The sequence below is a fragment of the Ornithorhynchus anatinus genome, chromosome 4, assembly GCF_004115215.2.
Source record: "Ornithorhynchus anatinus isolate Pmale09 chromosome 4, mOrnAna1.pri.v4, whole genome shotgun sequence".
NCBI lineage: Eukaryota > Metazoa > Chordata > Mammalia > Monotremata > Ornithorhynchidae > Ornithorhynchus > Ornithorhynchus anatinus.
Window position 1 is genome coordinate 66,575,675 of NC_041731.1, and position 15,568 is coordinate 66,591,242.

Below are 15,568 nucleotides of genomic sequence, written 5' to 3' on the forward strand. Positions count from 1 at the left end.
CCCCCTTCTCCCTCCTCCTCTCCCCTTCCCTCTCCTCATCCCCTTCACTCTCCTCTCCCCCATCCCCTTCTCTGTCTCCCTTCTCTCTCCCTCTCTCCCCCTTCTCTCTCCCCCATCCCCTTCACCCCCCTTCCTTCTCCCCCATCCTCTCCTCTCTCCCCCTTTCCCCTTCTCTCTCCTCTTCTCCCTCCCCCCTTATTTCTCCCCTTCGCTCTCTTCTCCCCCCTTCACTCCTTCTCTCCCCCATCCCCTTCTCTCCCCCTTCTCTCTCCCCCATCCCCTTCACCCCCTTCTCACCCCCTTCTCACCCCCTTCTCTCCCCCTTCTCCCTCCTCTTCTCCCTCCTCGTCTCCCTCCTCGTTTCCCCTTCCCTCTCCTCTCCCCCATCCCCTTCTCTCTCTCTCTCTCCCTTCTCTCTCCCCCATCCCCTTCACTCCCCTTCTCTCTCCCTCTCTCCCCTTCTCCCTCCTCCTCTCCCCTTCTCTTTCCTCATCCCCTTTACTCCCCTTTCTCTCTCTCTCTCCCTCTTCTCTCTCCCCCCTCCCGTCTCCTCTCCCCCCCCCCCTCGCTTTCCCCCCTTCTCCCTCTCCCCTTTCTCTCCTCTCCTCCCTCTCTCTCCCTCCCCATCTCCCTCCCTGTCTCCCCTCCGGTCCCCGGCCCGGTCTTTTATGTCGGGGAGCCCGGGGAACTGGCAAGGTTGGTCCCTTCCCCCATCCCCGGGGGCGGCGGGCAAGGACCGTCCCTCGGCCTTCCCCTCTTCCACCCCCCCTTCCCCCCCTTTTCGGAGGAGCGGCGCACCTCCGTGCAGAGAGGCCGGGCCTGGGAGGCAGAAGGACCTGGGTTCTAATCCCGCCCGCTCAGACACTCTCCTTCTCTGCGCCTCGGTCCCCTCATCTGTCAAATGGGGGTGAAACCCGGGAATCGTATGGGACGCGGGGACTGTGTCCAACCTCAGTATCTTCTCTCTACCCCAGTGCTTAGCACAGTGCTGGACACATATGCTGTTGACGCCTGTCTGCTTGTTTTGTCGTCTGTCTCCCTCCAGACCCGTCTAGACTGTGAACCCGTGGTTGGCTAGGGATTGTCTCTATCTGTGGCCGAATTGGACTTTCCAAGCGCTTAGTAGAGTGCTCTGCACACAGTTAGCGCTCAATAAGTGCCCCTGAATGAATGAATGAACATAGCACTTAAAAAATACCATAAAAAACAAACAGCTCTTGCACTTGGATTTGCACCCTTATTCACTCCTCCCTCAGCCCCAAGGACTTACCTACATAACTATTACTTGTTTAGTTACATTAATGTCCGTCTCCTCCCTCGAGACTGTAGCTCACTGTGGACAGGGAAGATGCCTGTGAACTGTGTTGTGCTGTGCACTCTCAAGAGCTTAGTACAGTGCCCTGCACACAGTAAGCACTCGATAAATACGATTAATTGATTGAAAACGGCCCGCCCCTTTGGTGTGAGAGTCACAGAGCAGTGAAGCAGCGGTTCCTTCAGAACTTTCCTAGTTTCATTCATTCCAACATACTTATTAAGCACTTACTGTGTGCAGAGCACTGTGCTAAGCTCTTGGGAGAGCACAATACAGCAACAGATTCCCTGCCCAAAACAAGCTTCTGTCTGTCAAACAGTCAGTGACATTTAAGTGCTTATTATGTGCAGAGCACTGTACTAAGCATGGACTGTCCCTAAGCTTGGATGCTTCTGGTGTGGGTTGCGCACACCCTTAAGAATGCCTTAAAGCTCCTTATTCCTTTTGAGTATCTTACTCCATTTTCTGTTTCCCTGCCTGCACCGCCAGCATGGTTTGCAGGTATTGTCTCCCAGGAATGCAGTAATTCACCAGCATCAAAATGCTACGTTATTGATACTGTTTCAGTGGAAAATCAACAATAAAGAATTTTTTTAAAAGAACAGTGTGAAAATTAAATTCTATGCAATTAAGCTACTTTGTACTACTTTAAATGCACAATTTTGACCCGTGCTTTTTCCCCCTTCAAATCCAACAGAGCACTACTCTCTCCATCTTCAAACCCAGACTAAAATCATAGCTCCTCCAGGTAGCCTTCCTTGACTAAGCTCTCATCGTCACCCTCCAATTCACCCTCTCTTATACTTTATCTACTTATGGGGGGGTCTGTACACCTTGAACACCCACAGCACTTATGGTCATATCCTTACAGAGGACATTTCCCCTATCTGTAATTTCTTTTATCACCAGTCTCCCATTCTAAACTGTAAAATCCTTGAGGGCGGGGATCCTGTCTACCAACTCTATTGGTAGAAGAAGCAGCGTGGCTCAGTGGAAAGAACCCGGGCTTGGGAGTCAGAAGTCATGGGTTTGAATCCCAGCTCTGCCACTTGTCAACTGTGTGACTGTGGGCAAGTCACTTCACTTTTCTGTGCCTCAGTTACCTCATCTGTAAAATGGGGATTAACTGTGAGCCTCATGTGGGACAACCTGATTACCCTGTATCTACCCCACCGCTTAGAACAGTGCTCTGCACATAGTAAGCGCTTAACAAATACCAACGTTATTATTATTGTACCGCACACTCCCAAGTACCTAGCTCAGTATTCTGAACCCAATAAAGGGGAGAAGCAGCGTGGCTCAGTGGAAAGAGCATGGGCTTTGGAGTCAGGGCTCATGAGTTCGAATCCCAGCTCTGCCACTTGTTGGCTGTGTGACTCTGGGCAAGTCACTTAACTTCTCTGTGCCTCAGTTCCCCCATCTGTAAAATGGGGATTAAGACTGTGAGCCCCACGTGGGACAACCCGATTCCCCTATGTCTATCCCAGCGCTTAGAACAGTGCTTGGCACATAGTAAGCGCTTAACAAATACCAACATTATTATTATTATCAATAAATACCTCGATAAATACCACTGATTGATTTTTCTAATGCTCCAATTATCGGATGCTTACAACATTTTAACCTTAGAAAAATGATCATCCCATGAAAATATTTAGATCATAACTTCCTTACCCCAAGGGTGCTAATAAGGAAATCAATATTCTTTACTCCTCACCTGGCAAGTTATTACTCGCTGAGCATATGCGACTATTTACAAAGCCATTATGATGTATGGACATGATTACCTCTTTCAACCTGTGGTTATGAAGTCATTCTGATGATATTCACTTGATCTTTGGGAATGTCTAAAGTCCTGGATGCCTCTTCAGAAGGCCCACTTTAAAACTGCTGTGGTTCAGATAAAAATCGAGCTTAATTATTTTAAGTATTAAGAAACCCAAGACAACTTAGATCAGGAAGCCTCTTCTGCCAAAGTGAAATGTTTAATTACCTTGGTTCTCAGCTTTCATTCATTCGTTCATTCATTCAATCGTATTTATTGAGCACTGTTCTAAGCACTTGGGAGTGTACAGTATAACAGCATACAAACACATTTCCTGCCCACAACAAGCTCACGGTCTAGAGGGCGAGACAGACATTAATATACATAAATAAATGAATTACAGATATATACGGAAATATACATATGACTGTCAGCCCGTTGTTGGGCAGGGATTGTCTCTATTTATTGTTGAATTGCACTTTCCAAGGCTTAATACTGTGCTCTGCGCACAGTAAGTGCTCAATAAATACGATTGTATGAATGAATATGTGCTGTGGGGATTGGAGGGAGGGTGAATAAAGGGACCAAGTCAGGGCGATGCAGAAGGAAGTGGGAGAAGAGGAGAGGAGAGCTTAGGGAAGGCTTCTTAGTGGAGATGTGCCTTCAATAAGGCTTTGAGGTGAGGCAAAGGCTTAGCCCATGTGTCAAATGCCCACCAGAGATAGATGTGAAATTGTCTAGAGACAATGAAATTGCTTTTTTGTTAGTGTTTTGCCTGAATTGTTAAATTAATTGGCTCTGCACATTACTTTGGATGAAAAGATTTCACCTTAGGTTGCTCTCTGCACTTGGATTCATGACCTTTGGACATTCGATATCCACCCCAACCCCACAGCACTTAGGTACATATATTAAATAGTAATATAAAATTATTAAAAATACCAAAATTATACCCAATAAACTACTTATTTATATTAATGTCTGTCTCCCCTCCTAGACTGTAAACTCATTAGGCCCAGACAATGTGTCTGCTAATTCTACTGTTTTGTACTCTGCCCAATGTTTAGTACAGTGCTCTGCATGTGGTAAGCGCTCAAGAAATGCCACTGATTGATTGATTCTTTGGCTGCAACAACCAACTCTGTCACTGCTGACCCAGTACTCCTTCTAGTCTGTGATCCCACTGTTAGGTAGAGATTGTCTCTATCTGTTGCTGAATTGTGCTCTTCCAAGCGCTTACTACAGCGCTCTGCACACAGTAAGCACTCAATAAATATGATTGAATGAATCATGTCTTAGTGTGACCTAAGGGCCATTGTTTCTCCAACATCAATTCACAAAGTGGCCAGGGAAAATCCCTTCTCAGTGTCATAGCCTAGTGGAAAGAACACGGGCCTTAGAGTCAGAGAACCTGGGTTCTAATTCTGGCTCTGCCACTTGCCCACTGCGTTACTCTGGCCAAGTCGCAACTTTTCTGTGCCTCAGTTGCCTCATCTATAAAATGGATAATAAGACCGTAAGCCCTATGTGGGACAGGGAATGTGTCCAATCCGATTGTCTCATATCTACCCCAGCGCTTAGTACAGTGCCTGGCATGTCATACGTACTTAACCAATAGTACAGTGCTCTGCATATAGTAAACAATAAATACCATTGATTGATGGATTGAGTTGATTAAAATTCCACTAAAAAAGGGAAAAAAAAGTGACTGACCCCCAAACCCACCTCCATGTAGTTTGCAGGATTTGAGAATCAATCAATGGGATTTATTAAGTGCTTACTATGTGCAAGGCACTGTTCTAAGTGCTTTGGAGAGTCGGAGGAGCAGCGTGGCTCAGTGGAAAGAGCATGGGCTTGGGAGTCAGAGGTCGTGGGTTCAAATCCCTGCTCCGCCACTTCTCAGCTGTGTGACTTTGGGCAAGTCACTTAACTTCTCTGTGCTTCAGTTACCTCATCTGTAAAATGGGGATGAAGACTGTGAACCCTACGTAGGACAACCTGATTACCCTGTATCTCCCCCAGCGCTTAGAACAGTGCTCTGCACATAGTAAGTGCTTAACAAATACCAACATTATTATTATTATTATTGTTATTACAATGCAACAAAATAGCAGACACATTCCCTGCCCACATTGAACTTACAGCACAGTGGGACAAGATTAGGAATTCAAATCTACCACTCATGACATATTTGTATTGAAAACTACCACACACGACATATTTGTATTGAAAATAAGAGCGAAGTTGTGGCTTTTCTGCTCAGCCTATTTCCATATAAATATAAACCCTTTAACTTTCCCAAAGAAGTAGATAAAAAAACCTTAATGATCATTTATTAATATGCTTAGGTATATACATATATATCTAAGTGGGAAAAATTCTAAAATATTTTAAAATCACATAAATAATAGACTTGACAAGTAAATTAACACTTCTATTGGAGGTAAAATAAGCCTGTACATTAATCTAAGGCCGCATCTTCAGTTTCTGAAAGCACACTCGTGCTCGTAGCAGAGACAAAGATATAATCGTTACTCTATATTACACAGACCACTGTTCCCAACTATCTAGTACAGACTTCAGAAACAACTGAATAATCATGAAAGATGGTAGTAGGTGCTCTCTGCAACACTTAATCAAGCTTTAGCTGTCAGGAGCCATAATGCAAAGCAGAAAATAATAATGCAGTATTCGTTAATTATTTGCAATGTCCAAAGCATTAGGGAACACTGGGGTAGATGCCACATAATCAGGTTTGATATGATCTCTGTCCCAGCCCGAGCTCATAGTCTAAGAAGAAGGGAGAACAGTTATTTAATCCCCATTTTACGGTTGAGAAAACTGAGGCACAGAGAAGTTAAACAGCTTGCCCAAGGTCACACAGCAGGTGAGTATCAGAGTCACATTAGAACCCAGGTCCTCCGATTCTCAGACCTGTGACCTTTCCACTAGACAGTGCTGCTTCACATGCCTGGGAGTCAGAAGGTCATGGATTCTAATCCCGGATCTGCCACTTGTTTGCTGTATGACTTTGGGCAAGGCACTTCATTTCTCTGGGCCTCACTTCCCTCATCTGAAAAATGGGGATTGAGACTGTGAACCCCACGTGGGGCAGGGGACTGTGTCCAACCCGATTTGCTTGTTTCCACCCCAGTGCTTAGTACAGAGCCTGGCACACAGTAAGCACTTAACAACTGCCATAATTATTATTATTATGTCTGCCTTGAGGATACTGACTTTGTGATTACCTGTGTCCCTAGAACACAGTGCATGTCAAGACTTAAATTGGGCAGGATCTAAGAAAGACTATCTTTTTCTGTCAGTGGGTGGGCATAGCAATAAGAAAGGATTTGAGGATATACTAATTGGGACAGGAAAAACAGATTATGAAGGAATCCTGCACTTTGTGGTATTTTAGCCACTAAAGGACTGAGTATACTCACAGTTATTGCCTAGGCTCCTGGGTCAAATTCCATTCAAACCCCACTGGGCAAAATGCAAAGTATGAAATTGGAAAGTGCAAGTGACTGCATGCTGTCAGATCTATCTAGTATAAAATAATTAACCAATTTTATCATTATTGAAACCATCAGTATAAGATGGTTTCCAACTTATATAAGAGCCAAACCCTGTCACTTCCACTCAGTTGCAATTATTGAGCCGTTAAATGTGTGCAGAGCACTGTACTAAGAGCTTGGGAGAGTAGAATTCAGCAATAAACAGACACATGAGCTACGGTATTGAGGATGCGCCTACACACTACAGGAGCCAAGCAGACAAAAATTTATTTTTCGCATTTTACTCCTATTACTTTCATTTTCACATCCTGGAAATTCTACTTTATCAACAGCAGCAAAAGTATTTATTAGGATTTATTTGGTGCTATGCTGTGTACTATTTCAAGTTAGCCAATTAGATGTAACTTTCAATGTGTAAGAGCTTATCATCCCAGTTTTGACTTCCACGAATTCTGGGTTAAGGTTGGAAAAGGGGAAAGATCTAAAAAGATCCAGGCTGAAGTTATTCTGTTTTAGTATTGATGTCTTCTTTGCCTCAATGATGAGCATATTTAGTTTCCTTTTAAGATCAGATAAACCAATTCCAGGTATTGGCCTAGCCATCAGAACAATATGGGGCAGATTTTTTTGATCCTCCAGAGTGCCTCAAATCACTTGCTTTCCCCCATTTCAAAACCTTATTGAAGGCACCTCTCCTCCCAAAAGCCTTCCCTGACTAAATCCTCCTCTCCTCTTCTCTCATTCCCTTCTGTGCCCCTCTTACTTGCTCCTTCATTCATCCTCCCTCCCATCCCCACAGCATATGTCTATATCTTTTATATATCTATTTATCTATTTATATTAATGTCTGTTTCCCCCTCTAGACTGTGAGCTCCTTGTGGGCAGGAATGTGTCTATTTGTTGTTACTCTTAAGTCTCCCAAGCACTTAATACAGTGCTTTGCACCCAGTAAGTGCTCAATAAATACGATTGAAGAATGAATGAATGAATAAAATGACTAAGGTACCAAAACCATGGAAACATAGGTCATTGCGTCTGAGGTAAGATTGCTACAGTTCCATCGGGGAAACCTATTTTTGGGAAACAAACAAGTGTTCTAACATTTCTGGGAAAAGCACTGCTACATTATTTGATTTCAGAAATTCAACATTTGATTTAAGCAGCATTCACAACTAAATTTACATAATCTATCAATCAATGTACTTAGTACCTACTGAGACCTAAGCACTGTACTAAGCACTTGGAAAAGTACAACAGTCCTCAGATGTATTTCTTGAGTTAAAATGTACAATCTATTGTGAAAGCCAGAAGAAGACTAAGTTCAAGCAGGAAGCAATACAAATTCATCAGGACAAAACAACAGAAAAAAATCAGTGAATGTCAAGATAAACAAAAGTCAAATAAATAAAAATCTACACATACGAGTGTTGAGAATACAGTTAAGGAGCATAAGCGCTTGAAAGATGTGATGGTCTGACACAACAGGTGTGTTGTGGATTAATCAAGGAAGCCTTCCTGGAGTAGGTGGGATTTTTAGGAAGGCTTTAAAGGTTGAGAAGAGCTGAGGTCTGGTGGATTTGAGGAGAATTGAAATTCTAGGCTATGGGATCAACATGTCCTAGGGATCAGAGGCAGAAGATTTGGGAGAAAAATACCCACCCGATCATCATCATCATCATCATCATCATCATCACGCAAGCTCCCCTCTAGACTGTAATCCTCTTGTGGGGAGAGAGTATGCCTACCTACTCCCTTATATTTTATTCTCCCAAGTGATTAGTACAGTGCCCTGCACACAATAAACACTCAAATAAATACAATTGATGGATTTATTGGTTGATCGTATCTTCTAAACCCAAGGTTATAGTCTGAGCAGCAGTAATTTCACCAGAACGCTTTATATACCTAACTGTAATTATAATTGTGATATTGTGGTGACTGTGGAAGCGGTGTGGTCTAGTGGAAAGAACACGGGTCTCAGAGTCACAGGCCCTGCCTTCTAATCTCACTTCTGCCACTTTTCTGCTGTGTGACCTTGGAAAAGTCACTTAACTTCTCTGGGCCTCAGTTCCCTCATCTTCAGAATAGGGATTCAACATCTGTTCTTCCTTCTGCTTAGGCTGTGAATCCCATGTGGGACCTGATTTATCCACTCCGGCATCTAGTACAGTGCTTGGCATGTAATAAGCACTTAAACACCACAGTTATTATTATTTCTATTATTAATAATGATGTTTTATTTGTCATTTGTTAATAATAACATAGAGAAGTTAAGTGACTTTTCACTAGGCCATGCTCCTTCCCAGTGCAGACTTCTAAATACCATATGGAATATATGTAAATATGTGGAACAAATCGAGGCGCAAATTAGTAAAACGCCTCAGATTCAAAAATAGGAACTATAGTTATGCCTTTGATCAGGACTATGGATTTTGAATGAGTATCGATTTTAGACATGAAGACCTTCTTCTGTGCTCTATTCCTCTCTGTGAACAACCAAAATGGATTTATCTGAGGGCTTCTTCAGAAATATTTGGAACCTTAGATTTGTAACAGAGCTGAATTGCTGAGTGGCTGGCTCCTCCATTTAACCCTGCAGAATTTACCTATTTTTTCCCCTCTCGGCTAATACCCATCCCTATCCAGGATAGCTTTGGGAATTGACAAAGTTGGTATTATTTAAGGCCCCATACGTGAAGGAGCAGCAGTTCCAAGCTTTCTTACTTGAGAAAAAGTATCAGCTGTGAGCATTCATTATATTCATTATATGTATGTTATTCTTTATGAAAGAGTCTTTTTGGATGATTATACTTGGATTATGAACAAAGTAGTTGGAAAGTACATCTCATATGTCTTGTTCCATAAAATTATCCAGGCACTATTCTCATTCTAAATAGGATTCTCAGAATGGTAATTTTCTGGCCTTTGCTGTTTATGGAGAATTGAGCTCTATTTTCCCCTCCAAACCAAAGAAAGTACATCTATGTCTACTCCTGTTGTCAGAGAGGGGACAGAGAACCTGGCTTCACCTCTGTTTTAACCTCGATCACAGACTTGCCAACATTTTTGCAGAGTATGTTCCTTTGCAAAGCCGCTCACAGCATCACAGTGAGACAAAATTGTCAAAACATGCTGATGTATTCCCACTTCTCCCAGCCCTGGTTAGGTCTTAGTCACATTCTTTAGGGGGGCTTCCAAGTCTGGGATGAACCATCCATTGTGCATCTATATAGTGAAGCTTAATTAGCCCCCTCGCTAGTCTCCCTTTTTCCAGTCTCTTCCCCTTTTAGCTCTTATTCCACATGGCTGCCTGGTTCATCTTGGTTGACACCCAAATCTACATCTCCCTGATTAGACTGTGAGCCCGTCATTGGGCAGGGAATGTCTCTTTCTCCTGCCTAACTGTACATTCCAAGTACTTAGTATAGTGCTCTGCACATAGTAAGTGCACAATAAATACTATTGAATGAATGAATGAATGAATCTCCTCCCCAGTTCTCTCCCTCTCCCTCCAGGCTCTCTACCTGGATGTCTGCCTGCCACCTAAAACTCAACATGTCCAAAACTGAGCTCCTTATCTTCTCTCCCAAACCCTGTCCTCTCCCTGACTTCCCTGTCACTGTGGACGGCACTACCATCCTTCCCGTCTCACAGGCCCGCAACCTTGGTGCCGTCCTTGACTCAGCTCTCTCATTCACCCCACCCATCCAGTTTGTCACACTAGCTCTTTCCACTACATTTTCTTTTAATGGCAATTGTTAAGCACTTACTATGTGCCAAGCACTGTACTAAGTGCTGTGGTAGCTACGAGCTAATCAAGTCGGACACAGTCCACCTCCTACATGGGCCTTACAGTCTTAATCCCCATTTTACAGAATATGGTAACTGAGGCATGGATAAGTTAAGTGACTTGCCCAAGGTTGCACAGCAGACAAGTGGGGATCATAGATTAGAACCCAGGTCGTTCTGACTCCAATCCTGTAAACTTCTTGTGGACAGGAACGTGACTAATAACTCTTTTATATTGTACTCTCTCAAGTGTTTAACACAGTGCTCTGAACACAATAAGCATTTGATAAGAGAAGCAGTGTTGCCTAGAAACACCATGAACCTGGGTGTCAGAAAGACCTGAGTTCTAATGCACTCTCTGCCATTTCTTTGCTGTGTGACCCTGGCCAAGTCACTTAACTTCTCTATGCCTCAATCTCATCTCTAAAATGCAGATTAAGACTGTGAGCCCTGTTTGGGTCATGAACTGTGTCCAACCTGATTAATTTGTGTCTACCCCAGCACATAGTGAGAGCTTAACAAATACCATAAAAATACCATTGATTAATTAATTTTCATTCATTACTACCTAGCTTGCACCCTTCATTCCTCTCAAACTCACTTTCTAACTTTACAGGACCGCTGACTTTCCCACCACCAACCTTTCACCAACTTTTCTCTAATCTGGAAGGAACCTGCTTCCCTCTGAAATCCACTAGACCACAGCTCTCTCTGTTTTCAAAAACCCTTCTAAAATTTCACCTTCTCCAAAAAACTTTGCTGAATAATTCTTAACACCCAAGTTGGAACAACCAACATTCACCCTTACCATTTTATGTATCTTGTTCCTATCATCAGCACTCACTGTTATTTATTTATATGTAAATCTGTATCTATATGTGTACATGCAATTATTTATTCAGTGCTTTGTTAAGCACTTACTATGCATCAAGCATTGATCTGAGCTGATTTCATTTGATTTCATTCTACTTCCTAGGATATCTCTTTTTCTGCTTTCACTATTTGTAAAGATTTTTTTGTTTTGTTTTCTTCCCCCATTGAACTGTAAAGTCCTTTAGTATGTCTTTCTAGTACTCTGTCCCAAGGGTTTAGTATCGAACTCAGGGCTTAGGCAGTCAACAGATATCATTGGTGGATGGATTAGGTGTGATATGAGGACAGTCGTTTTCATTCTTTGTTCTTAAATTGTATAAAACTACTTGCTCACTATTAATGCACTTGGATCAGGCTTGATTCTAGCTTAATCTGAGTTTCGATAAATTGTGTGGTGTGAGCTAAGGTGTCAAAAACTAGGACAGAGTGTTGGAGAGTGTGCATTTACAACAACTTTGCCCCGTGCAGACCTTCCAAATTAGCATTCCTTTACCTTTCAAATTAGGAAATGAAGTTGGATAATGTGTTTAAAGAGGAGAGTTTACTGTACAGACTATAAAATGTAACACAAAGAGGAAGGCACCGGAGGCAAATTTTGCCAGCCTATGTGCTCAGAGCTGAGAGGTGAAGGAATATTTACCAATCAATCAACCAGTGGCATTTATTAAGCCCTTACTGTGTGCAGAGCATTGTACTAAGTGTTCGGGAGAGTACAATACAACAGAGTATTCCCAGCCCACAAGAAACTTACAGTACAGAGGGGAAGACAGCCATTAGAGAAGCAGCATGGTGTAGTGGATAGAGCATGGGCCTGGGAGTCAGAAAGTCATGGGTTCTAATCCTGACTTTCCCACGTCTGCTCTCACCACATGGAACAGGGACTGTGTCCAACCCATTTGCTTATATCTACTCCAGTGCTTAGTACAGTGCTTTGCAGATAGTAGGTGCTTAACAAGTACCATTATTATTGTTACTACTAATAATAATAATATAAATAAAATGGCTATGTACATAAATGCTTCAGGACTGAAGGTGGGGTGAATATCAAGTCCTTAAAGATAATTATATTTATATATGTAATAAAATAATAATAAAATCAAATAATGTATATTTATATTAAGATAGAATTCTCTTTATTTATGTTGATGCCTGTTTACTTATATTGATGTCTATCTCCCCCCCAGACTATGAGCCCATTGTGGGCAGGAATTGTCTCTCTTTATTGCTATATGGTACTTTCCAAGTGTTTAGTTCAATGCTCTGCACACAGTAAGCGCTCAATAAATACGACTGAATGAATGAATGAATAAAGACTATAGATCCGAGGGCATAGGTGATGAAGAAGGGAGAAGGAGTAGGAGAAATGAGGGCTTAATCGGAGAAGGCCCCTTAGAGGAGATATGATTTTAATAAAGCTTTGAAGGTGGGGAAAGTGGTGATCTATCAGATATGGAGTGGGAAAGAGTTCTAGACCAGAGGAAGGACATGGGCGATGGTGAAATAAATGAGATTGAGGTGGTGGACCATAGTTATCCATATTCATGAATTTGGCCTTTTCTCAGACTCTTTTCTCACTGTGATGGGGCTCCCTATACACTAGACTTTATGTTCCTTGAGGTCAAGGATCATGATTTCTAACTCTATTGTACTGTCCCCAGCTCTTACTATAGTTCCCTGCACATAATTAGTGCTCCATAAATAGCATTGATTGATTGATTTTGAAGGATTCTACCCAGCCATTGGGCCCAGCTGAAAGATTTCTGGGATGACGTGCTCCTTCTTTCCAACCTCATTGAATTAGTTGTCTACACTCACTGCCTCCACTTCCTCTCCTCCAACTCTTACCTTGACTCCCTCCAATCTGTCTTCTGCCTCCTCCACTCCCTGGACAGAGCCCTCTTTATGATCAGTAATGACCTCCTTCTTCCCAAATCCAAAAGCCACTACTCTATCCTAAACCTCATCTACCTTTCTTTCATCTTTGACATTGTGGTCCACCTCCTTATCCTGGAAATGTTATCTAACTTTGGCTTCACTGACACTATGCCCTCCTGGTTCTCCTCCTATCTCTCTAACTGCTCCTTCTCAGTCTCATGCAGACTGCACCTGTGCCTCCCAGCTTCTTTCTCCAGGCCTGTCTCAACTTTCAGTTCTGTGTCCTCTTCTATTCTCCATCTGAATCCACTCCCTTGGAGAACTCATTCACTCCTATGGGTTCCACTGCTATCTTTACACAGCTGAACCCCAAATCTCCATTTCCAGCCCTGACCTCTCTTCTTCTCTGAAGTCTTGCATTTCCACCTCCAGTACACCTCTACTTGGATGTCACACCAAACCTTCATTTGACTCAAACAGAACTACTCCTTTTCTCACCCAAACACTGTCCTTCCCCTGACTTTCCTATCAGTATAGACAGCATCACTATCCTTCCTATAACCCTTGGCCTTTTCCTCAACTCATCCCTCCATTTCAGTCGACACAATCCATCTAATAATAATAATGATGATGATGTTGGTATTTGTTAAACGCTCACTAAGCACTGTTCTAAGCGCTGGGGTAGATACAAGGTAATCGGATTGTCCCCTGAGGGCTCACAGTCTTAATCCTCATTTTACAGATGAGGTAACTGAGGCACAGAGAAGTTAAGTGACTAGCCCAAGGTCACAGAGCTGATAAATTGTGGAGCAGGGATTAGAACTCACTACCTCTGACTTTCAAGCTCATGCTCTTTCCATTAAGTCACACTGCTTCTCATCTCAACTATCTTGAACTTCTATTGGTTCTACCTTCACATCATTAAAATCCACCCTTTCTCCTCCACCCAGATTGTTACCATGCTGATCCAAGCACTTTCCATTTTCTGCCTTGCCTACTGCGTCAGCCTCCTCATTGACCTCCCTTTCCTCCTCTCCCCTCTCTTTTTCCTCTCCAGTCCATATTTCACTCTGCTGTCTGGATCATTTTTCTGAAACAACATTCAGTCCATATCTTCCCACTCCTCAGAAAAACCTCCAATGGTTGCCCATTCATCTCTGCATCAAATAGAAATTTCTTACCATCGGCTTCAAGGCACTCAATCAGCTCTCTCTACCTAATCTCACTGATTTCCATCTGTGATCCAACTTGCACATTCTGCGCCTCTAATAACAACCTATTCTATGTACCTCGCTCTCATCTATCAGTATGGTGAGGTGGAGAGAGCACGGGCCTGGGAGTCAGAAGGTCATGAGTTCTAATTCCGGCTCTGCCACCTGTCTGCTGTGTGACCTCGGGCAAGTCATTTCATTTCTCTGGGCCTCAGTTACCTCATCTATAAAATGGGGATTGAGAATATGAGCCCCATGTGGGACAGGTACTGTGTCCATTCTGATTTGCTTGTATCCACCCACTCCAGTGCTTAGAACAATGCCTGGAACATTGACCTAGTAGGTGACATGTCCAAAACTTAGTGCTTAGAACAATGCCTGGAACATAGTAAGCACTTAACAAATACTATAATTATCATTAGTAGTATTATTATTATCTATCCTTCAACCTACCCCTTGCCCACATTCTCCCTCCTCCTTCATATCTGGAAGTCCACCACTCTCCCCACCTTCAAAGCCCTCTTAAAATCACTCTCAGTCAGTCGGTCAGCAGTATTTATTGAGCACTACTTCATGCAGAGCATTTTCCTAAACATTTGAAAGCGTACGATTCAGCTGATTTGGTAGTCATGATCTTGCCCACAAGGAGCTCACAGCCTAAAGGGGGAGACGGATATTAAAATTGATTACGGGTATGTACATATGTGCTGTGAAGCTGGGAGTGGGGTGAATGTCAAACGTTTAAAGGGTACAGATCCAAATGCATTGTGATGCAGAAGGGAGAGGAAATATGGAAAATGAGGGTTTACTTGGGGAAAGTCTCTTGGAAGAGAAGTGCTTGGTTTAGTGGAAAGAGTACGGGCTTAGGACTCAGAGGTCATAGGTTCTAATTCCGGCCCCACCTCTTGTCAGCTGTGTGACTTTGGGCAACTTTTCTGTACCTCAGTTACCTCATCTGTAAAATGGGGATGAAGACTTGTGAGCCCCATGTGGGACAACCTGATTACCTTGTATCTACCCCAGTGCTTAGAACAGTGCTTGACACATAGTAAGCACTTAACAAATACCATAATTATTAAGTGATTTTAGTAATGCATTGGAAATATCATTATTATTATTGGAAGTGAGGCTTTCCCAGACTTAGCCCTTTATCTCCCCTCTCCATCTCTCCCTCTGAGTCGACTATGAACTTAGCCATGTACCCCTTAAATTCTTTGATATT